This window comes from Pristis pectinata, chromosome 18 (genome assembly GCF_009764475.1).
Source record: "Pristis pectinata isolate sPriPec2 chromosome 18, sPriPec2.1.pri, whole genome shotgun sequence".
NCBI classification, from domain to species: domain Eukaryota; kingdom Metazoa; phylum Chordata; class Chondrichthyes; order Rhinopristiformes; family Pristidae; genus Pristis; species Pristis pectinata.
In genome coordinates this window covers 16,998,441-17,024,326 of record NC_067422.1, presented here as the reverse complement: position 1 = coordinate 17,024,326, position 25,886 = coordinate 16,998,441, and positions in this window count along the sequence as shown.

Here is a 25,886-nt window from a genome sequence, read left to right as displayed (position 1 = left end):
TGGTTTCTTGGCTTATCCCTTCCACCCTTCTTGAATTATCCTACCTCCCAACATTAGCAACCTTTCAGTGTTCCAGTACCTCATCTGTGGCTAAAGATGATGCCCCGGTATTCTTCTTCCTTGTTTCCCATAACATCCTGGGATAGATTTCATCAGACCCTGAGGATTTGTCCAACACACATGTTCCAGACGATAAGGGAACACCTCCCCTAACTCTCTGTCCTCCCCAACCTACTCCCTGGTGAATACTTTGAGTATTCTTTGATTGGCTGCTCTGATTGATTTTAATTGTCTGCTTGGTGACATTATTGTTGCTGGACTTTAATGCCGATAAAACCTGCACCATGGTGTATTCATTTCTGGCCTAGGTACTGGCAGGTAAAAGGTAAATTCAGTTTCAAGCACCTTTCAACTCTAACTATTGAAAAGTGTCTCACTTTTTTTCTGTCCATGGAAAACAACATTGGGAGAGCACAAGACCAACGTGTGGAGCACTCACACTACAAGTAATAAAACAGATTATACTGTTAAAACCTCTTCCCCCTCTCACCTGGACTCACCTTTCACTTGCCAGCTTGTGTCCCTCCCCCTTCCCCTCCTCTTTTATTCTGGCTTCTGCCCGCTTCCTGGCTTCTGCCCTCTTCCTTTCCAGTCCTGATGAATGGTCTCGGCCCGAAATGTCGACTGTTTATTTCCCTCCATAGGTGCTGCCTGACCTGCTGAGTTCCTCCAGCATTTTGTGTTTGTTGCTCCAGATTTCCAGCGCCTGCAGTTTCTCTTGTGCTTCCAAACAAATTAGAGTGTTAAATCTGGCTACCTTTCTGGGGAGTGAGGGATTACTGTAATGGTGGATTGGAAGGTTAGTGCTTTTGATGAATGAGCTGTTGTAAATCTGTTATGTGCAGTTAATTGGGATAACCAAGCAGTTTTGATCATACTGACTGGGGCAAAATAGGTTAATTTGAGAAATAACTTTATGAAACTTACAAAATCAAAGCAAAAAAAAGCTCTTTCCTGTCTGTTCTTGGTTTGAATTTCATCTGACAGGATATAATAAATTAAAATAATCTGGGCCTCATTTTAGGTTCTTAAAATGGCTGTCCAACCACCCAGAGAGAGAGAAAATCAGAAAAGCTGCAAATGCTCGAAACTTGAAAGAAACAGAAATCATTCATTATGTGAGGCAGATTCTGTGGAAACAGAAACAGTTACGATTCAGGTCTAGGACTCCCTCAGAAGAAATGGGACAGAAAGAAAACAAGTTTGTTTTAGATAGCAGAGAAGTTGGGGAATGGGTAGAACAAAGGGAATATCTCTGATATGGTGAGACCAGATGACTTGATCTGAACTGCTACTTAGCTACCACATTAAGCTTTGGTATCTGGGTAATGTGTTGCCAGTGGTAAGGCTGTAAGACATGCCCAGCAGCCCAGACAATACAAAGAAAAGGAAATAAATAATGACAGAAATGGCCAGTCCTGGTACAGATGGAAAGAAGGAGTAAGTTATCTAAAGTTGGAGAATTCGGTATTAAGTTCGGTAGGCTGCACCGTGCCCAGACGGAAGATGCACTGTTGCTCCTCAAGCTTGCGTCAGGCCTGTTGTAACAGCGCAGGAATCCAAACGTCAGAGTGGAAGTGGGATGGTGAATTAAAGTGGCAAGAACTGGAAGGTCACTCCTGTGAGCTGAATGCCAGCCATTTGCAAAGCAATCATTCAATCTGTGTTTGGTCTCTCCAATATAGGGGAGGCCACATTATGAACACCGAATACAGTAATAGATTGTAGGAGGTGGAAGTGAATCCCTGCTTCATCTGGAAGCCCTGTTTGAGTCTCTGGATGATGGGAAGGGAAAAGGTGAAAAGACAGATGTTGCATCTCCCATGGAAAAATATCAGAGCCATAGTATACGCACCTTTAACCGATATTTAATTACAGCACCATCAGATTTCCTGGATCAAACAAGGGAAGATCAGCGCAAATTTCCCCCTTATGATCATAGAACCATACAGCACAAAACAGGCCCTTCGGCCACCATGTTGTGCCGTCCATCAAACCACCCTCACACTATCTATGTTTAAATGATATCTGCCGGATATGCAAGTGTTTGGAGATTATATGGGGATGCGATCAGATTTGTCAGAACTATCCTTGTAGTCAAATTCAGGTTGTCCGCAAGTTATGGCAGGGTTCCGTTCCTGTGAACTGTTCGTAACCTGAACAGTTTGCAATGTTATGGACTCGGTGAATGTCCCTTTAAGATAGAGTAGTAGTGTATGTGTGTGGCGTGCTTACGTCAATGGAAAATAAAGGACGTAATGACGTTGAAGAAGTCAGTCGAAGAGAGAGAAAAGGGAGAAAGACACCAGCCTGCTAGTTTCTCTATCGATGGATGAGAAACGATAACTGTGTCTGTCACTGCAATCCACGTATGGAAATTAGAAGTAATCTGGTGGAGTTCACTTTGTTGCTGACCTGCAGAAGGAAACAGGTATTTGTGTGGACGACCACGAGTCGGATGCTTTTCAGGGTGAGGAAGTCACTACCGAGTAAACACTGAGGTGTTGTTTGGGTTCCATCGTGGAACATTTGGATTTCGTAATTACTCTCTCTATGTTCTCTACATCTACGTCTTATCTTCAAACAACAGTGGTTGTTGAAGAAGCCTTTGCTCATGTTTCACCTTATGGCTTGCTGAACTGAACTTTAAGAACCATTCCTGGACTTGGAGTTTGGGGCTTTGCCACACACACACACATGAAGAGTTTAGTTTTTGGGGTTAATGTTCAAGGTTTAACATTTTTACTTCTAACATACTAACATTTTTACTTTTATTTTTCTTATTATCATAAGTAGTGATTAATAAAATAGTTTTTAACACTGAATCATGACTCAGTGTGTTTCTTTTGTTGCTGGTTCGTAACAGCAAGTTGGAAATGAGGCCGCGAACAGTGTTGCCATATGTCAGAAGATGCCTGCAGTAGCTGGCAAATCCATCCCACTGGTCTCCCAAAAGCTCGCTCATATGTATGGGCTGCTCATAAGTCGGGCGTTCATAAGCTGGAAAGGATCTGAAATCTGTTGAAATTTTAAAAGTTCAAATGAATTCAGACTGCAAGGGGAAGATAGAACAAAGAATGATTGATACCAGAAAACTAGGTGAATTTTAAGTGCTTGTGTGGTTCATCAATCAAAAGACTATTCACCAAGATATTTGTATATGTTTTACTTCAAAATGAATAAAAATGCCATGAAATGTTAGTGCAATAATAATACCTGAATTTCTTTGCTCGTGACAGGAGATTAAACTGCAGCTCAGCAACTTTTGCTTATAGATGTAACTTTAGGCCAGCCATGTGACCCCTGATTTGGCCATGGATTGTGACTCTGTCACTGCCTTTGCGCCCAGATCTCAGCACCAAAGAATTTCCATTTGTTTTGCCCAATACTGCTCCATTCTGATCCAGAAACTTATCTGACTTTTTTTTCCACAGAAGTTAATCGACAGTCTTAATTGCATTTGACAGGAGTCTATTCCACATACGTACCCCAAGGGAATTCTTCTAATCTCTCGTCTTCCTTGAGGTTTGCTAATTTTGTCTTTTAGTTCTGAAATATATTTGCATTATCCATGCCTAGGGCGAATGATTTATTGCTCAAATCCGCTTAGGAACCAGTATTTTCACCTTCTCCAAGACCTTTTCTATGCAAAATTGTGGTGCTAAGGCAGTAAATTGCAAGACATGTAGTTAATGTAAGAATTCATTGAATTTGTCGCCGGATGTTACCCTCTGCTAAATAATCTGCCCTTTGCATGTGTCTCAGCAGTTCAGTCATTTGTATCCCATGCTCTTATATCATCTAAAAGATTTTTTTTTCCAATTTGGTGACTTATTTAAGAATTTATTTCCTTGTTATGTTCTATTTTCAGCAATTTGCCTAAAATGGCACACACTATTTTTAACGTGGATTTACAAATTAAATTTTACAGCATTAAATCACTTATTCAACTCAAGCAAATGTTCTGGAGATGTATGTCAGTATCTTATTAGCATTGCTGATAACAGCTTCACACTTTAATCATAATTAGTTAACATTTCTACTTCTCAAGCCAAACCTTCAAATTCATGCCTGGAACACACAAGCTACTTCCAGCTACTTTGCAGAGTTCTGCACTGTTCCAGAGCTCTGCATGAAATCCCTTTATGACTCTTTGTGCATCAAATATCCTGTGGGTCAGCTATCCCTTAGACTGTGCAGTTGGAATATTTCCTTTATATTGGAAAATCTCAAACATAGAACTAATTACTACTTCCAGGACTGAGGTGTAATCAAAGTATCTAGCAAACTGTGACAAATCTGTGTCTGTTCCTTCTGGTTTAATGTCTTCCAGTTTTGCTACATGTATAATGACAACTCGGGTGAAACTCGTGCCAATTGCGCATACGAGATATCTGACCATCTGTATCGTAGGGTTTCTTTGTCTTGATATACCTTTTTTTTGATCCACAAGACCAAAGTCTACAAATGTGCTGGACTTGCAGAAAATAATTCAGTGTAGGTACAATTAAATTTCAACAATTATAAAGCTTAGTATAACCTCCAGAATACTCTTTTGTCTACCAACACTACAGTAGATCAGAGCCTGAGTATTTTACAACTTGCTCACCTCTTGACTCCCAAAAGCCTGTATAAAGTTCCTTTATCAGCACTGGTCATCCCTAAAACTCCCTGTCTCGCAGCTTTGTGGGATGACCTTCACCATATATTCTATAGCAGTTCAAGATAAAAGCAATGACTGTGAATGGGCAACAAGTGCTGGCCTTGCCAACAATGCCAAGATTCCAAAAACAAATTAAAATATGGCACTACTAATTTTTCTAATGGAAGCTGGCCATGTAATAACATATAAAAATAAAAGATAACTTAGCGGTGAGTATTTGTATCACTGGAATACATGGATGAAGTAGTCCACAAAAGGGATGGACCCTGCCTTTATTCTGCACAATTGTATCATATAAATCGTTGGCCAGAAATCATTCATATAAGAAAAATATAATGGTGGCAATCATTTCCCTGGGATGCTGTGGTGGGCTTTGTCCCAAGTTTAATACAACTGAGTAGCTTGCCGGGCAACTTAAGAAAGAACTAGGAATCGAGCACCTTCGAATGGGCCTTGAATCACATATAGACCAGACTGGGTAAGTCAGTGATTTTCATTCTCTAAAGTGTATTAGTGAACCAATTGTGCTTTACAATAGTCCATGGTCACTCTTTATTGATACCAACTTTTTGTTGCCAATTTTTTCCAAGCTGAATTCAACTTTCTAAACAGTGATGTTGGAATATGAGTGTGAATTTTCTGAAACAATGGCTGAAAACCCAGTCATAATCTGTCAACTACTGCAGGAGGCAGAGGGGCTGAGCTTTATGATGCCCATACTGGACAGAAAGCAGAAGTATGATGGGACAGTTTGGAGGCCCACTCTATAGTGGCCAAATTGTATCAGAAACATGTGGTTACCTTGGTTTAATCATTGCCAAAGCTTCCTTGTGACTGCTTTACTGAGGGGGATTAATTTCTTTGTTATGTCAATAATGCTTGTTCTTATAGCTACCATAGTAACTTGGTTACTCTGTGCAGAGCAGGCATTTAGCTTGCATTGTGCTCAGGATTACCTGCTCAAAATGTGGGCTAACCTGCGTTTCTCAGATAGACCACTGGGGGCCACCACCTGTAAGATTTTTCTAAGGCTTCTTCAACCTCCTCCTCAAAGCTGCTGTTTCTCTTTCTCCCATTTTAGGCAGCAGCTGAGGTAGGCAGCCTGAAATTGTGGGAGATGAGTGAGGCAAGTTCCTTCTAGAGAAATGACAGGCACCAGTAGCTTGCTTTAACTATTAAATGAGGCCCAATTTTGTGTGATGTTCAAGCTGATTGCTTCTGGTCTGTACATTCCTCTGTTTGAGAATAGCTGCAAACCAATTTATTATTGGAATTAATTGACTTGCTTCAAATTCAAAGGGCTGGATGACCTCATTCTGTGTTGTAAAAAAAAACAAACTGCTGGAGGAACTCAGTGGGTCAGGCAGCATCTGTAGAGGGAAATGAACAGTTGATGTTTCGGGTCGAGACCCTTCATCTGGACTGAGATCACAGGGGAGGTGAAGGAGAGGGGTGCAGCAAGGGCTGGCAAGCTCTTGTATCTTCGTTCCTGATGTGTTATTTTGTGGTTTTCAATGCTGGTACTAATAATGATTTTAAAAAGTTATCAGACCAAAGATTTCAGAAGAGCTGGACAGTTTAGAATTGACCAGACTTTGATCTTTCAGACAGGAATGGAACAGCATGATAGGGTATTTGTAGTTCATGGTCAGTGCACCCCTAATCTGGGCATTTGGTTTATTTCCTATTCATTTCAAAATTTTGGACAGTCCTTTCATTTAGGTGTGTATGGTAAGTTGGGAATCAGCAGATGACATTTAAAAGCACATTAAAGATGGACAAAAAATACTGGTTATCCTTGGACAGAAAGTATCTTGTAAACTTAATGCAATATGCCTGCACATGGTTGTGGCATGTAAATCAGCTGTAGGAAAAGGTCTATAATGGAAGTCTTTTGCTAATTTAAGAGGATGTATGAAGTACATTGTGTTCATTGGAAATGTTGTAATGGGGGCAGCTTAGTGACCAAAAATAGCACATTGCAGAATCATTGAATTACTGTGTTGGAAATTGGCTGGTATGTAGATTTCTTTTTCCCAATCCAACTATGAACTGAGAAGGAAAGCACAATTTAATGATTAGGCTCACCTAGTGTTATTGAGCTCAGAATCAGGAATACATTCATAATTTTGGGAGGGGGGTGGTGTTTTAGGGGTGGGAGGAAGTTAGCACTAAACAGGTAAAGGAAGAGCAAAGAGAATTATTTTTTCAACTGTAGAAATAAACTGAACCCCCGACTCATCCCTCTAGGAGTGAAGGTAACTTAAATTTCTTACCAGTAGGATTATACTGGTAAACATACCATCTGTGCCCATTTGCACTGAATGCTTCTGTAACTTTCATACTGGTATGCTGTACCAGCCTGTATCCACTTGCTTTCACCTCAGTTCCCACTGCATATGCCTTGGAGGAACCCAAACGAGAAATTTGGGCTGGGGGGGAGGTGCATTGATTGATGCAATTCACTTGCTTTAATGGACGTTTGACCATCTTTCCACGTGCTGTTCTTCAACTCAATAGACCTATAGTGAATATTACATCTCAATAACAGCCTCCCTGGTTGGGAAAAATTGATTTATATTTTTTTCTGCTAGACCATGCTGGATCACCTGGTGTCGTATCTACTGCTTGCCCTTCTGTGTCCTTTCAGATTGTCCCTTTGGTTTTGTCCAATTCTATCATACCCATGGCTGGCTATTAAATCCATTATAATGAATGGAAACTTCAAGTAACACAAAGACAAATGCATTTGAAGGATGTCATGTGCCAATTATCTCATCTTTCTACAGGAATCTGCACATCATCCCCACCCGACTTTCATCACAGCATTTAACCATCTCTTGAGTGATGCCAGAGATGTTGATTCCACTATTTTATCCAGACGACAAAGATATCAGTCATTCATTGTAAAAAAAAGGGTGATCTCAACCAGTTCATACCCATGTCTCTTTGTTTTGCATTCACAGATTAATTACTGCTCCAACTTTACCTTTCCTATTTCATTGTACAAAGGAGCACTTCTCACTTACTTTTCAAGGGTCATCCTTAGCTCTGGCTTCAAAACTGAGAAATGTCCTCACTGACTTACCTGCAGGGCTTAGTATTATCTTTCATCAATGTGCCCTGAGATCAAGTTTACCTGTGTTGTGTTCTGAAATATTCCATGAATTCATTATTAAAGAGTAAAAATTGGATAGTCTTTCACTTTTTTTTTAAACTACCTTTTTACTCCTATTTTTGGGGAAGGCTGTATATGATCAAAATTTGTGCTAAAAATCATCATTTGCTGGTTTCCCTTGTGTTTACTCTTACATTGCTTACAAAGATTAGTGAGGAGACATATACTAGTCCTTAGGTTTTTTTTCCCCTTATCCCTGCCCAGGATGTGACTGAACAAAGAGTAACATATGTATTTAAAACATCTTCAAGAGCTATTTTTCTGGCAATAAATTAATTGGTAATGGCTTCTGGTGGTGCCCACTCCATAGCTTCAAGCTCCTTGCTTCAAGTTGTTTGTCGGCCACAGCCATTGCAAACCTACTTTTTCTTCTGTGAAGTCACAAAAGCATAAGAATCTTCCATCATTTTTGGCAGGAACACAAAGCAAGACAATAACATGAATCACAGTTCAAAGCTTCTGATAGATGTGCCAATACTTTAAAAAAACTGATTATCAGGAATGATAAAATATCCTTGTCAACACTGCTGTTGCCAATTGCAAACATTGGAAAAAACAAACATCTTGCTATGATGGTGACTGTGTTTTTGCCTACATAGGCACCATCTCCACAAGGAATGTGAGCTTACAACATGTTCAAGTTTCTTCGAGACTTTGAACACTTAAAGTCACAGGGTGGTTTCTCTTGTACATCCAATACGGTATTGTTCCAGTACCTTGAGGTACCTGCTATAGGCAGTCCAGCACTCAGAAGCATGTAGAAGGCTGTATTTCGTTTTAGCTCAACTTTCAGAAGGATAAAATGGTACACTGAGTTGTAGAAATATGTTGAAAGCTTCCAGATATGATTCAACACACACTGTTACTATTAAACCTTGGGAAATATTGTGACAATTTTCTTCCTCTTGAAACTAGTAAAAAAAATCTACATTGTCTTTTTGCAAGTGCCAGTATTCTTCCATGAATTTGTTGCTCATTGATTCCCTTTTGATTTTCTTCCTTTTGACTGGAATGTTTGAACAGAAGGGTTTATAATAGGCTTCTGAGAATTTGGCTCATGCTGAATTTTGCAATCATCTCATCCATTAACTCTCTAATTATTTGGTTAAAATTTACTATATCTTTCTGTATTACAATTGAACAATGCTTCAAGATGTGAGATATTCCAGTTGTGTTGGAGGGAATATGAGTTCTCTGTATTTTAGCCAATCTTCATCTGCCCCTGTGTTACTCTGGTCTTAACTATTCCATTGCTCTTTTGGCATAACTTACATCTTACATTCTCTATAAACTTACGTAGAACATTACAGCATAGTACAGGCCCTTCGACCTACGATGTTGTGCTGACATTTTATCCCGCTCTAAGATCTATCTAACCCTTCCCTCCCACATAGGCGTCCATTTTTCTATCATTCATGTGCCTATCTAAGAGTCTCTTAAATGTCCCTAATGTATCTACCTCCACCATTTTTTGCTGGCAGTGCGTTCCCTGCACCCACCACTCCCTGTGGGGGGAAAAAACTTATCTCTGACATCCCCCCCCCATACCTTCCTCCAATCACCTTATAATTATGCCCCCTCGTGTTTGCCATTTTCACCTTGGGGGGGAAAAAGTCTCTGACTGTCCACTCAAGTTATGCCTCTTATCATCTCATACACCTCTATCAAGTCACCTCTCATCCTCCTTCACTCTAAAGAGAAAAGCCCTAACTTGCTCAACCTATCTTCATAAAACATGCTCTCCAATCTAGGCAGTATCCTGGTAAATCTCATCTGCACTCTCTCTAAAACTTCCACATCCTTCCTATAATGAGGCAACCAGAACTCAACACAATACTCCAAGTGTGGTCAAACCAGAGTTTTCTACAGCTGCAACATTACCTCATGGCTTTTGAACTCAATACCCTGTCTAATGAAGGCCAACACACATTCTTAACAACCCTATCAACATGCATGGCAACCTTGAGGGATCTATGGACGTGGACCCCAAGATCCCTCTGTTCCTCCACATTGCTAAGAGTCCTGCCATTAACCTTTTATTCTGCCTTCAAATTCAATCTTCCAAAGTGTATCACTTCACATTTTTCCGGGTTGGATTCCATCTGCCACTTCTCAGCTCAGCTCTGCATGCTATCAATGTCCTGTTGTAACCTACAGCAACCTGCTACACTATCCACAACACCACCAACCTTAGTGTCATCTGCAAACTTACCCACCTTTCCACATCCTCGTGGAAAAAGCATAGGACGAAGACAACTGAAGGCATGCCCCCAGTAGTGTAGTGATAATGACAGGCCAATATTGGAAGGGCGATGGTTGCAAATTAGGATATGAGTCATAGGATAAGTAATGTTTGCAAGGGAGCTACAAATAGGATTGACCACCTATAAAGGGAGAGAGAGAGATACTGGGAGTTACTGTTAGGGGTTAAAGCAGCGTAAGGTACAGAATACAGGGAACGTATGACAATTAGTAATATTTTATGTCATAACCTTCCATAATTTCAAACTACATCAAAGTCATGGTGTTTGTTATTATTTTGTTTTATTGATGGTATTGGGTCAGATTTTTAACTCCAGTTGATTGTAGGCAGAACTCACCACGATGATCCTCAGGATGTTCTTGTAAGTTGCCGCCCCCCCCCCCCCCACCGAGCCATTTTTACTTGAACATAGAACACTACAGCACAGTACAGGCCCTTCGGCCCACAATGTTGTGCTGACATTTTATCCTGCTCTAAGATCTAGCTAACCCTTCCCTCCCACATAGCCCCCTATTTTTCTATCAGTCATGTCTATCTGAGAGTCTCTTAAATGTCCCTAATGTATCTGCCCCTACAACCTCTGCCGACAGTGCATGCCACGCACCCACCACTCTCTGTGTAAAAAAAAAACACTTACCCCGACATCCCCCTTATACCTTCCTCCAATCACCTTAAAATTATGTCCCCTCGTGTTAGCCATTGTTGCCTGGGAAAAAGTCTCTGACTGTCCACTCGATCTATGCCTCTTATCATCCTGTACACCTCTATCAAGTCACCTTTTATCCTCCTCCTATCCAAAGAGAAAAGCCCTAGCTCACTCAACCTATCCTCATAGGACATGCTCTCCAATCCAGGCAGCATCCTGGTAGATCTCCTCTGCACCCTCTCTAAAGCTTCCACATCCTTTCTATAATGAGACAACCAGAACTGAACACAATACTCCAAGTGTGGTCTGACCAGAATCCTATAGAGCTGCAACATCACCTCGCGGCTCTTGAACTCAATACCCCGACTAATGAAGGCCAACACTCCATATGCCTTCTTAACAACCCTATCGACCTGTGTTGCAACCTTAAGGGATCAATGGACATGGACCCCAAGATCCCTCTGTTCCTCTACACTGCTAAGAGTCCTACCATTAACCTTGTATTCTGCCTTTTGATCTCCCGAAGTGTATCACTTCACACCTAATTCCATCTGCCACTTCTCAGCCCAGCTCTGCATTCTATCAATATCCGGCTATAATCTACAGCAAACTTCTACACTATCCACAACACCACCAACCATTGTATCATCAGCAAACTTACTAACCCACCCTTCCACATCCTCATCCAAGTCATTTATAAAAATCACAAAGAGCAGGGGTCCCAGAGCAGATTCCTGCAGAACACGACTGTTCACCGACCTCCAGGCAGAATATACTCCATCTACGACCACCCTCTGTCTTCTATGGGCGAGCCAATTCTGAATCCACACAGCCAAGTTTCCCTGGATCCCATGCCTCCTGACTTTCTGAATGAGCCTTCCATGAGGAACCTTATCAAACGCCTTACTAAAATACATGTACACCACATCCACTGCTCTACCTTCATCAATGTGCTTTGTCACATCCTCAAGTAACTCAATCAGGCTTGTGAAGCACAATCTGCCCCTCACAAAGCCATGCTGACTGTCCCTAATCAGCCAATGCTTCTCCAAATGCCCATAAATCCTGTCTCTAAGAATCTTCTCCAGTAATTTGCCCACCACTGAAGTAAGACTCACTGGCTTGTAATTCCCAGGGTTATCCCTACTCCCTTTTTTGAACAAAGGAGCAACATTTGCCACCCTCCAATCATCTGGCACTACTCCTGTGCCAGTGAGGATCATTGCCAAAGGCGCAGCAATCTCTTCCCTTGCTTCCTGTAATTACCTTGGATATATCCTATCCGGCTCCGATGACATATCTATCCTAATGTTTTTCAAAAGTTCCAGTATGTCCCCTTTCCTCACATTGACATGCTCTAGCTTATCAGCCTAGTTGTACACCATCCTCACAAATGTCAAAGTCTCTCTCTGGTGAATACAGAAGCAAAGTATTCATTAAGGACCTCCCCTACCTCTTCTGACTCCAGGCACATGTTTCCTCTTTTATCCCTGATCAGTCCTACCCTCACTCTGGTCATGCTCCTATTCTTCACATATGTGTAGAGTGCCTTGGGGTTTTCCTTGATCCTACTCTCCAAGGCCTTCTCATGCACCCTTCTAGCTCTCCTAAGTCCATTCTTAAGGTCCCTCCTGGTTACCTTGTTACTCTCCAGAGCCCTGTCTGATCCTTGCTTTCTAAACCTAGGTAAGCTTCTTTCTTCTTCTTGACAAAATATTCTACGTCTCTTGTCAACCACAGTTCCTTCACTCTACCATCCTTACCTTTCCTCAATGGGACAAAACTATCCAGAACACCATGCTAGCGCTCCCTAAACAACCTCCACATTTCCATTGTGCACTTCCCCAAGAACATCCGTTCCCAATTTACACTCCCAAGTTCTTGCCTAATAGCATCATAATTCCCCCTCCCCCAATTAAATACCTTCCCATATCGTTGGCTCCTATGCCTCTCCAAGGCTATGGTAAAGGTCAAGGAGTTATGGTCACTATCTCCAAAATGCTGTCCCGCCGACAGATCTGAATCCTGATCGGGCTCATTGCCTAGTCCAGGTCCAGTATGGCCTCTTCTCCAGTTGGCCTGTCCACATACTGCATCAGGAATCCTTTCTGGACACTCCTAACAAACTGTTCCCATCTGTCCCCTTTACACTAAGGAGTTGCCAATCAATATTAGGGAAGTTGAAATCACTGATGACAACAACCCTGTTATTTTTGCACCTTATAAAATTTGCCTCCCGATCTGCTCCTCAGTGTCTCTGCTGCTATTGGGGGGGGGTTCTGTAGAATACTCCCAATAGAGTGATCGCTCCTTGAACTTGCCCAACACTGCTGTCTGAATTCCAACTCGTACCCAATTACACTTATCCTATGTCTGCTGATCTACATTGGCTCCTGGTCCATTGATATCTCAAGTTTACAATCTCCCCCTCTCCCCCTAAGATTTTCTTAAAAAGTTATCTCTTGATCAAGCATTCAGTCACCTCTCCTAATGTCTCGTTTGGTTATGTGTCCTTTTTTTTGTCTGATTTTTCTGTGGAGTGCCATGGGACATTTTTACTAGTTAATAGAACAATACTAAAATAAGTGGTTCTTTTATCAGCTTTCCTTGTTACTAAACAAGATTCTTTGTAAATAACCAAATTTTTTATCGTGACTGTCTGGGATTGAGATTTTCTCATTTACATAAAGAAGCTTCTTGCTGTTGAAACTATTTAAACTGAGTGAGGTTTACAAAATTAAAGAAAGCTGACTCTCTTCTATTATCACTGAAATTCTCAAGCAGCAAGGAGCTAATATATGCATGCTTCTTATAGCTGCTAAGGCAGTCAAACTATAACAATAAAATATAATCCTGGAAGCATACCAAAGCATCTGGGCTTTCTAAATTACCACTGAAGGAAAAAAAGAAGGGTAATTTCTCTTCAAATCATTAAAATCACATTCAAACCAGTAATTACTATGGTGATTAGATACTTTTTATATCACTGGAGTTAAAAACAAGAGTCAGATAGTCTGATTTTATCTCATTGGATGAGTATAGAAAGAGTCCCATTCATTCATGGAGCAGATTAGGCCTTAGACAGACTCAACTGAGGCCCCGTTTGTCATCTCTGTAAATGATTCCTTCACAAAAATCTTCTTTTATCTTTTGGGAGTTACAGTCTCTCTTTTGGCTAACTGCAAAGTCTGGAAGGCACATGTTGCCTGATGATAAATGTTAAAAGGAAGCTGTAGCACTCTGAAGGTATCTGTCCCAGAGATATATATTCACCACGGGAATCAGACAGGGATGATTTTCTTTGAAGTCACCCAGCTGTCCAGCATAGAGCTTTATATGGTAGATAACAAAATAGATGGAGCAAAGGACTAAATTGAGAAAGCAGCATTAGGTTTACTTAAAGTTGTTCCAGTTAAAGTCTGAGAATGCACCATGGCAGCAATTTTGTCAATTTGCACAAATTTATTTAAATAAAATGCATTTTTATCATGACATTTTGGCTTCTATTTCAGCCATTGAGGCACATTTGAACTGTGCAAAATGCATGTTTAACTCATTTGCACACATAAAATTCCCATCGACAATGAGATATGACCAGATTATTTGTTTTCACAACATTGATTGAGCAGTAGATATTATCAGGGATATCATGGAGAACTCCTTGACAACTGCCTAAGAGGCAGAGGGAACCATGGTCTAACCAGATAGTACACAAAACGCTGAAGGAAATCAGCGGGTCAGGCAACATCTATGGAGGGAAGTGGACAGTTGATATTTCAGGTTGACACCCTTTATCTGGACTTCACCTGCCTGACCTGCTGAGTTCCTCCAGCGTTTTGTATGTTGTACCTGTCCAAATGTTTTTTAAATGTTGTAATTGTATCCACCTTAACACTTCCTCTGGGAGCTCGTTCCATGTACCTACCACCCTCTGTGTGGAAAAACTTGCCCCTCAGGTCCCCCTTAAATCATTTCCTTCTAGATTTAGGCTCCCCTACCCTGGGGAAAATGACCGAGACCATCCACCTTATCTATGCCCCTTTGATTTTATAAACCTCTAAGTTCACCTTTCGGCCTCCTTCACTCCAGGGAAAACAGTCCCAGCCTATCCAGTCTCTCCTTTTAAGTCAAGCCCTCCAGTCCCAGCAACATCCTTGAGAATCTTTTCTGCACCCTCTCTAGCTTAATCACATCATTCCTATAGAATGGTGACCAGAACTGCACACACCAATGCCTTGTACATCTGTACCATGATGCCCCAAGTCTTGTACTCTTACTAGTAAAAAAAATTGCTCAAAGATATTCTTATCGAGTTCTAGTATCAAAATTTCTGCTCGATAACAAATGCATGCATGCAAAGTGAACAGCGCTGTTTCATACATGCTGTTGCTCTTTCTCATGGATCTCCACAGGCAAACTTATTAATGGCAATATCTTTATATTCATATGCTACATTACACACTGTGAGGCTGATTTTCATGCAGATCACATGATGAGCAAATTGCAGGCGCAGTGATCATATCACTATCCAATGGCACAAATTAGAGCTTCACACTGTTTTTAGAAGTAAAAAAACTGAAAATGATGGAAATCGAAATGTTAGAAATATTCTGCATGTCAGGCAGCATCTGTGGAGAGATAATCAGAGTTAACATTTCAGATCAATGATCCTTTATGAGAACTTGTTAGATAGTTTGAACATACCTATGATTGTTGGTGGATCTGAACTGTGAAAGATGGAATTTTAGGTGGAACTCAAGTGGAATAATTTGGAACTGGAGACATTTGCTAAGGAAAGATATGTGGTTATGGAAGTGAGTTTTGGTCAACAGCTTAACAAAAACAGGGAGAGAAACAGAAATCATTGAAGGCGAACAAGGTAAAAGAGTTAGATCGGAAACTCAAAACAGATGAGCAGAATTTTTCAGGGTGGACATTCCTGGAAGAGCAATGGCAGTGATTAAACAAATTGTAAAGCATAAAATTGCAGAAATCTGAAATATAAGCAGAAAATGCTGGAGATACTCAGCTGGTGAGGCAGTATATGTGGAGAGAGAAACAGAAATACCTTTTCAGTTTGATAGTCTTTCAATCAGAAGTACATTTTAAGTATTTTAGTTTGAGTGGAAGCATCAACTATGGTTGTCAACAATATATTTGATGCACTAGTTGACAGTTTTGTCCGCCTGTTAATAATGGATGTGACTTAACTGACTGCCTAAGTGCTGCATGAGTAGTGTCTGTCCTACTTCACTGTGAAGCATTTCACCTTGTGCTTTTCAGAAGCTCTCAAACTACTGTGAGGTTAATTTCAATTTATATTAGAGGTCAGCGGTGAGCCAATGGCGCTTGTCACTGACTGAATAATATTGGGCCACTGTGCCCATTGGACGACTTCTGAAGAAGGGTTAGGAAAATCACAATGGGAAAAAGGCTGTGCTGATATCACATGGGATCACCACTTTCCTAGTTAAATATGGGATACCCTTTCCAAAACAGGCTTGTTTCCATTCACAGCACCAACTATTTTTTTTGTGAGCTCCAGCAAAATTGAATCTGCCACACCTTTAGTGGCAGTGAATTGTAGTAATTTTAAAAAAATTGGACATTTTAATTTATATTTGTATGTAATTGAGATGATGGGTAAATTTAAATAATGTGTGATATATTTCTACATGTTGAGTGTTCAAAGGATATTGACAGTCAAACGTTCTTATCTTTCTGTTACAGGGCAACCAATCGGCAGCAGATAGAGTGGGTGAAGAACAGCAGCAATGTATAGTAAATATTAACTGACAGATATTGCTCCATCAATAAAGGATTTGCTTCCAGGAACAAGTAAAACAATGAAGGTAAGATTGAGGTTTAAATGATGTAATGAGCATGAGACTGTAATAGCACCCAGATTTCAACTGATGTATTGGAAATAGACCACAGAATATAAAAGTGCAAGAAGCAGGAGCAGGTGTATCCTAGTCAGCTTTTCGACTCTGCGCCAGCATTCAATATCATTGCTGATTTTATACTTCATTTACCCACACTGTCTCCACTTTTAACTTCTAGTGAACTAATGTTTGTATACTTAATTTCCTAATTTTTACATATCAGGAATCAGTCTAATGAACTTCGTCCAAGGCAAATATATCCATCCTTAAGTAAGGAGACCAAAACTCTATACATTTCTCCAGCTATGGTCTTACCAAGAGACTATATAATTTGAGTGAATGGGCAAGAACATGGCAGACAGCATGAAACAGGGAAAATGTGAGGTCATCTACACAAAACAGAAAAGCACAGTATTTTTTAAATGGTGACTGATTAGGGACCTAGATACCCTTGTACACAAATTACTTAAAGCTAGCACAAAAAGAGAAAATGCTCAATAACTCAGGTAACATCTATAGGGAAAGAAACAGAGTTAATGTTTAAACTTAAAGACCTTTCATCAGAACTGAAAGCCAACATGCTAATGCAGCAAGCAGACAGTAAGGTGCATGATATGTTAGCCTTTATCACAAGAGGATTTGAGTAAAGATTATAGACAGCCTTTGTGAGAACAAAGCTGACGTACTGTGTATGGTTTTGATCTCCTTACCTAAAAAAGGATAACAAAGATTCACCAGACTGGCTACTTGGATGATGGGTTTGCTATAAGAGTTTTCTGTAGAGTTTAGAAGAATGAGGGATGATCTCCTGGCGATTTACAAATTCCTTACAGGGCTCAACAGACTAGATATAGGGAAATGTGGCTGAGGTACATGATCAGCCATGATCTTGATGAATGGTGAAGCAGGCTTGAAAGGCCAAATGACCTATCCTGTGTCTAATTCATATATTCATAAGAATTAGATTTAATTGGTTAAAAAAGGGTAACGTACTATTTCCTTTCTTAAATGCATGTTGTACCTGGACATTGCCAATGAGATTGTGACTAAAATGTGTCAATGCATTTTTCAATTGGTGGACTGGCTTTGAAGTTTTCACAGTTATATTATTGGAGCTTTACTTTGCAAATGGTTACTGAGTACAATCTTTGGTAAGAGAAGCTGCAAGAATCAGCAATATTATTAGTAGTAGATGGATGATGGAAGTACGCAGGGGTAAGGAATCCACTTTGATTTTTGGCTTGAATAATAATTACTCCTACATTGCTATAGGAATCAATATTTACTGTACAATCACAAAATCTTTATAAGCATGTTTCATAATGCGGACATTTAACTCTTGGGAGTGAGTGAAGGAACAAAATCAAGGAAGGTTAGCAACAGTAAATTATCCTGCAGTGCTTGTGGAATGTGGTAGACCATCCAAATGATATCGAAAGTACAATTATCTCATGTCTAACTGCTGCTGAAGACTATCTAACGAGATTAAAGGCTCCTTTGAGAAGGGATGTAAATTTCTTTCATAAGTTTTCTGGTTGCTTTTTGCACTATGCAAACTTCTGTCTTTATTATCTCTGCGATGATGCCTTGCCATCTTTTGCTCCCTGACAAATTCTTTTGTTGTAAGCTCATTGTGGAAGGGTATTCACCCTCAGTCTCATCGGTCGCCTGGAAAACTTTATTTGTTGTCTTTTGATGTAATGTAGAATTGGCTGAACCCCTAAACCTTATTTGATGATATCATTCAGTCCTCATTTCTTCTTGACTGTTCCAGCATTCTCCTCAGTCACCCCATTTCAGTTGTCATTAATTTCTTTCTGTGCTGCAATATTAATATCCAGGTCAATCCAGTAGCTAAGTGTTCATAGAAAGATTCCTTGTATAAGATTTGTATGAATTGAGGAATTAGTGTTCTCATTTCTGCAGTTAAAATAAATTATAGTCTCTATCTCACATCTAATTTTTATTCTGGTAGAATCTTTAAGGATTGAATAAGATTGGAACTTTGGACTACAGTTGAAGCATGGAATTAAAATCAAATAATTAGTACAAGAGGAGATAACAAGTGCCAAATTAAAATATATCTTCGGAAATGTGAAGTGTTTAAGGGGACAAGCTGTCATCATAGACTCCATCAGCAACGAGAAGGGAATGGGTTGGTTCTAAATAATTAATCTAAATTGGGAAATGTCACTAAGAAAGCTGTAGCAAGAAATAAGAGAAACTATTCTTCAAAATGTATTTCTTGTCTCCTTCCTTTTTGTAAGAAGAATTGAAATAAAACTCCATGCCAAAGTCTGAAGTAATAGTTTATACAGGAGTTCTGCGCTAAAGCAACAATGGCCAAACATGATTAGTTATGTGGAATTTAGGAAAAAAAAACTTGGGAATAGTTCAACTGAAGAACAGTGTGGGAAAGCCACCTTGTGCTGGCTTGAAGATGTAAAACAGTTACCAAATGACTCACTGCCCAAAATAACGTAATGGGACATGGAACACAGAGGAAGGTCATGTTAAAATGTTCACAGATAATGTCAAGGAAAAAACAAATGGGAAGGAGGGAGAATTTGGAAGCAATAGAAAGAAAGCAAAACTAAAAACAGGATGTTGCATGTCTGGCCTCCATAAAAGCTCTGCTTGCTCAAATAAAACAGACCAAGTGTTTGGCTTTGCTTCCCAAAGTTTACAGTAATTCATCCTCTTTGCTCCCCACATAATAGTGGACGGTGATAACTATTATATTCACTGGAACTGTGAAGAGTAGATATTTTACTTTAAATATTGTAATTTTAGAAAAGAAAAATGTAAATATCATCACTCTTTCATTATTGTATTGGTGGCATATGCTAGTTAAAGTGGGGAAATCACAGCTGAATTGCATTAAAGAGCCACCCACATGCTCTGAATGGCCCATTACTTTCAGATTCTTTCCATAACAGTTTTGCAACATATCATTACAAATGACACAACTAGCATTCTTCAGTTAATTCAAACAAACAGCTCGAAAACAGCTGGCCAGGTTGAAGTTCCAACTGAAAATGTGTTAAAAAGCACCTCAATTAGAAAATCCTTGAGATAAAGTGAAATGTCTGTAATATTCAAAAATCGTGGAGCTCTTCATATTTTAATTTACCTATTTCATTTCTTAGTTCTCTTCTGAAAGAAGATTTAAGGATTCAATACGGTTGAAATTTTGGATTACATCTTTGAGGTGCAAGATTTAGGTCGGTAGTAGGAAAGCAAAACCTATAGATGCTGGAGATCTGAAACTAAACAGAGAATGTTGGAAATATTCAGCAGGTCAGGCAGTAGTTGTGGAGAGAGATACAGAGATAATGTTTCTGGTTGATGAATTAAAAACATTAATTTTGATTCTCTTTCCACAGATAATGCCTGAACTGCCATTTCCAGCACTCTGTTTTTATTTCAATTCTGTGCCACATTAGTTGGGTGTTACCGGTGCCAAAATGGTTCTAATATGGCTTCTTGTGTGTGAGTAATTGTAGCTTGACGAGCAGGTGGATTGTGTCAGCCATCAAGTGTGCAATGCTGATTTGATGCCATTGCTGCGAATTTGGATCTCAGTGCTCCAGCTAATGCCCTCTCTTAATGATGCAGCATGAAGGACACTGCCCACTAGCACTTCTTAAAGGCATGGTTTCAGGTTAGCTGCTTTTTGACTTCTTCTGGCTTTTGCTAAAATCCTACAAGAGTTTAGTACCTGCTAGAGTTTTTTCTTTAAAGTTCCTTTTGTCGACATGAAGTGGCCAAGACAAAAGATTCAAATAGCATCCATGGAGGCAAATGGTGTAAGTCAAATGTTTCAGGTCAAGATCCTGCTTTGGAACTGAGAGGTAAGAGAAAAGATTGCTGATATATAGCAGTACAAGGAGGGGGTTGGGACAGAGGCTGATGGATGATTGGTGAACTAAATGGGGAGGGGATGATGGGCAGATGGAACCAGGTGGGGGGGGGGGTGGGTGTTGTGAGAAATAAACAAAAGGAGAAGAAGACTAGCTGCTGGGTTCCTTCAGGCTCCTTTGCATCCTTTCTGGCGGTTCCTCTGCAGACTTTTGCATGATAGTTCCCATCAGTCTTCAACAGTTACCCTTTCCCCTTGCCCTAGTCACTGGCAACCAGAGTCCGACCCTGCAGAGTTTCTACCTCAAAATCAATTTCTTAAGTACACTCAATGTCAGTATCATATTCAGTAAAGGTGCAGCAGCTTTCTGTTTATATTACTGGGCCACCTATAATCTGGGGATATTAGATCAAAACTCATCACAACAACCAGGCATTTTAAAATCAGTTCATTAAATAAATTTTGAATAAAATGCTACTTTTGGTAATGATAACATTATTGCATTATTGCAAAAAAACCCATGTCATTCATCAACTGGACCCGCTGACATTGGAGCAGCGGGTCCCTCACAGGCACGTTGAGAGGATTTAAAAAGCATGTGGGTTTTGCAGGCTTTTCCTTTACAGAATCGGCCCGGGAGATGTTGAAGCAGCGGGTCCCTCACAGGTACAGGCGAATTTAGAAAGGTCAGTAAAAAGAAGGTTGTGTCAAGCGGAGTGGCCATTTTGGAGCGGCCATTGTCGGAGCGGACAAAGTCAGAGTGAGTGGCTTTGGCACAACAGGCTTCAGCATCAAGAGGCAGAGGCCATCTGCAACAATACTGGTGAGTAGCTGGTAAGTAAAGATAAGGTTTACTGTTACTGTTATAACTTTTAATTAGACTACAGCTAGGTAAGAAAAAAATAGTTCTGCAGCTGCATGTGCTGCAGCTGCATGACGTGGGAGCTAGTGGACCCTGCTGTGGTGCATGGTGACCACATCTGCAGTAAGTGCTTGAGGCTGGAGGAACTTCGGCTCAGAATTGATGAGCTGGAGTCGCAGCTTCAAGCACTGCGAAGCGTCAGGGAGGGAGAGAGATATGTAGATGCTGTGCATCGGGAGGCAGTCACCCCCCCCCCCCCCCTTAGAGCAGGTACTTCTAGGGTCCAGGAGGCAGGCAGATGGGTGACTGTCAGGGGAGAGAAAGAGAAAGGGAACAGGCAGACAGTGCAGAGGACCCTGAAAGCTGTTCCCCTCAATAACAGGTATTCCGCTTTGGATACTTTTGAGGGGGATGACCTACAGGGATCAAGTGGCAGAAGCCAGGTTTCTGGCACGGGGACTGGTCTTGCTGCTCAGAAGGTAAGGGAGGAGAAGAGGAGGGCAATAGTGATAGGGGACTCGATAGTCAGGGGAACAGACAGGAGGTTCTGTGGACGTGAGCAAGAATCCCGGATGGTATGTTGCCTCCCAGGTGCCAGGGTCCAGGATGTCTCTGATCGGATCCACAGCATTCTTGAGCGGGAGGGAAAGCAGCCAGAAGTCGTGGTACACGTTGATACCAACGATATAGGTAGGAAGGGGGATGAGGTTCTAAAAAGTGAGTTTAGGGAGCTAGGCAGAAGGCAGAAGACCAGGATCTCAAGGGTAGCAATCTCAGGATTGCTGCCAGTGCCACATGACAGTGAAGGTAAGAATAGGAAGAGATGGCAGATGAATGCGTGACTGACGAGTTGGTGCAGGGGGCAAGGTTTTAGATTTTTGGATCATTGGGATCTCTTCTGGGGAAGGTGGGACCTGTACAGAGTGGATGGGTTGCACCTGAATTTGAGGGGGACCAGTATTCTTGCAGGCAGGTTTGCTAGTGTGGTTCGGGAGGGTTTAAACTAGTTTGCCAGGGGGATGGGAACAGGAGGGATAGGTCAGTGGAAGAAGTGCATGGAGTAAAGTCGGATCTAACATATAGAGAGGTTATGAGCAAGGAGAAGCAGAGTATAGGGTATAAAAGTAGAAAGGTGGATGGGCTAAAATGCATTTACTTAAATGCAGGAAGTATCAGGAATAAGGGTGATGAACTGAGAGCTTGGATAAATACATGGAACTATGATATTGTGGCTCTTGCAGAGACTTGGCTATCACCAGGGCAGGAATGGATACTGAATATTCCTGGATTTCAGTGTTTTAAAAGGGATGGGGGGGCGCGGAGAAGAGGAGGAGGGGTAGCATTACCTGTCAGGGATACTATTACAGCTGCAGAAAGGGTGGATAATGTAGAAGGATCCCCTCAAGAGTAAGTATGGGTGGAAGTTAGGAACAAGAAATGAGCAGTTACTCTACTTGGAGTATTTATAGCCCCCTTGGTAGCAGCAAGGATACTGAGCAGCAGATTGGGAGGCAGATTTTGGAAAGGTGCAAGAATAACAGAGTTGTTATCATGGGAGACTTCAACTTCCCAAATATTGATTGGCACCTGCTTAGTACCAAAGGTTTATATGGGACAGAGTTTGTTAAGTGTGTCCAGGACAGATTCCTGTCACAGTATGTTGACAGGCTGACTAGGGGGAATGCCATATTAGATCTAGTATTAGGTAATGAACCAGGTCAGGTGACAGATCTGTCAGTGGGTGAGCACTTGGGGGACAGTGACCACTGCTTCCTAACCTTTAGCATTGTCATGGACAAGGATAGGAGCAAAGAGGACAGGAAGATATTAAATTGGGGAAGGGCAAATTGAGGCTATAAGGCTAGAAATTGCAAGTGTAAATTGGGATGACATTTTTGAAGGTAAATGTACTATGGAGATGTGGTCGATGTTCAGGGATCTCTTGCAGGATGTTAGGGATAAATTTGTCCCGGTGAGGCAGAGAACGAATGGCAGGGTGAAGGAACCATGGGTGACAAGAGGGGTGGAACATCTAGTTAGGAGGGAAAAGGCAGCATACATAAGGTGTAGGCAGCAAGGATCAGATAGGGCTCATGAGTAATATAGGGAAGCAAGAAATGAACTTAAGAAGGGGCTGAGGAGAGCAAGAAGGGGACATGAAAAGGCCTTGGCGAGTAGGGTTAAGGAAAATCCCAAGGCATTTTTCACTTAATGTGAAGAGCAGAAGGATGACGAGAGTAAAGGTAGGACTGATTAGAGACAAAGGTGGGAAGATGTGCCTGGAAGCTGTTGAAGTGGGTGAGGTCCTCAATGAGTACTTCTCTTCAGTATTCACCAAGGAGAGGGGCCTTGATGACGCTGACAGTGTTGGTAAGGTTAATGGTCTAGAGCATGTTGATATCAAGAGAGAGGATGTGTTGGAGCTGTTTGAAAATATTAGGACAGATAAGTCCCCGGGGCCTGACAGAATATTCCCCAGGCTGCTCCGCGAGGCGAGGGAGCAGATTGCTGAACCATTGGCTAGGATCTTTGAGTCCTTGTTGTCCACGGGGATGGTACCGGAGGATTGAAGGGTGGCGAATGTTGTCCCCTTATTCTAAAAAGGTAGTAGGGATGGTCCAGGGAATTATAGACCAGTGAGCCTTACATCTGTGGTGGGCAAGCTGTTGGAAAGGATTCTTAGAGATAGGATCTATGGGCATTTAGAGAATCATGATCTGATCAGGGACAGCCAGCATGGCTTTGTGAAGGGCAGGTCATGTCTCACAAGCCTGATAGGGTTCTTTGAGGAGGTGACCAGACAGATTGATGAGGGTAGTGTAGTAGATGATGTCTACATGGATTTTAGTAAGGCATTTTACAAGGTTCCACATGATAGGCTTCTTCAGAGGGTCGGAGGGCATGGGATCCAGGGAAGCTTGGCTAAGTGGATTCAGAATTGGCTTGCCTGTAGAAAGCAGAGGGTTGTGGAGGGAGTGCATTCAGATTGGAGGGCTGTGACTAGTGGTGTCCCACAAGCATCGGTTCTGGGACCTCTGCTTTTCATGATTTTTATTAATGACTTGGATGAGGGGCTAGAAGGGTGGGTTGGGAAGTTTGCAGAAGACACAAAGATTGGTGGTGCTGTGGATAGTGTGGAGGATTGTTGAAGGTTGCAGAGGGACATAGATAGGATGCAGAGTTGGGCTGAGAAGTGGCAGATGGAGTTCAATCTGGAGAAGTGTGAGGTGGTACACTTTGGAAGGACAAACTCCAAGGCAGAGTACAAAGTTAATGGCAGGATTCTTGGTAGTGTGGAGGAGCAGAGGGATCTGGGGGTTCGTATCCACAGATCCCTGAAAGTTGCCTCACAGGTGGATAGGGTAGTTAAGAAAGCTTATGGGATGTTAGCATTCATAAGTCGTGGGATTGAGTTTAAGAGCCGCGAGGTAATGATGCAGTTCTACAAAACTCTGGTTAGACCGCACTTGGAGTACTGTGTCCAGTCCTGGTCGCCTCATTATAGGAAGGGTGTGGAAGCGTTGGAAAGGGTGCAGAGGAGATTTATCAGGATGCTGCCTGGTTTAAAGAGTATACATTATGAGGAGAGACCAAGGGAGCTGGGGCTTTACTCGTTGGAGAGAAGGAGGATGAGGGGAGACATGATAGAGGTATACAAAATATTAAGAGGAATAGATAGAGTAGACAGCCAGCGCCTCTTTCCTAGGGCACCAATGCTCAATACAAGAGGGCATGGCTTTAAAGTAATGGGTGGGAAGTTCAAGGGAGATATCCAAGGAAGGTTTTGTACCCAGAGAGTGGTTGGGGCATGGAATGCGCTGCCTGGGGTGGTGGTGGAGGCAGGTACATTGGTCAAGTTCAAGAGGTTGCTAGATAAGCATATGGAGGAATTTAAAATAGAGGGATATGTGGGAGGAAGGGGTTAGATAGTCTTAGGTGAGGTTTAAAGGTCAGCACAACATTGTGGGCCGAAGGGCCTGTATTGTGCTGTACTGTTCTATGATTCTATGAACTGGGAAGGAAATTTGCCATCCTTCCCCAGTCTGGCCTGTAAGTGACTCCAGGCCCACAGTACTATTGTTCACTCTTATGTGATGTCTGGAAAAAGCCCAGCAAACTATTTTGTTATATGAAAACGGCGGCAAGAATCTATTGTAATATTAAAACCAGACAGCCATAACCAGTATTGATCCAGGCAATGGCCCAGAAAATGCAATCAACCCTGAAAAGTCCTCCTCACTAAGATCTGGGGACTTGTGCCAGGACTGAGAGAACTGTCCAACAGACTAGTCGAGCAGCAGTCTGATATGAGAACTGACAGGATCATATCCTTCAGCCAATAGCCCAGACTTGGAGCTTTTGTGAAGAGCAATGAAACCATAGCTTCAGGTGTATAACAGGTTTTTGAGCTCTTTCAGGTCCCACTGATGAGACATTGCTTACAATGAGACAACAGTGGCAAAGCCA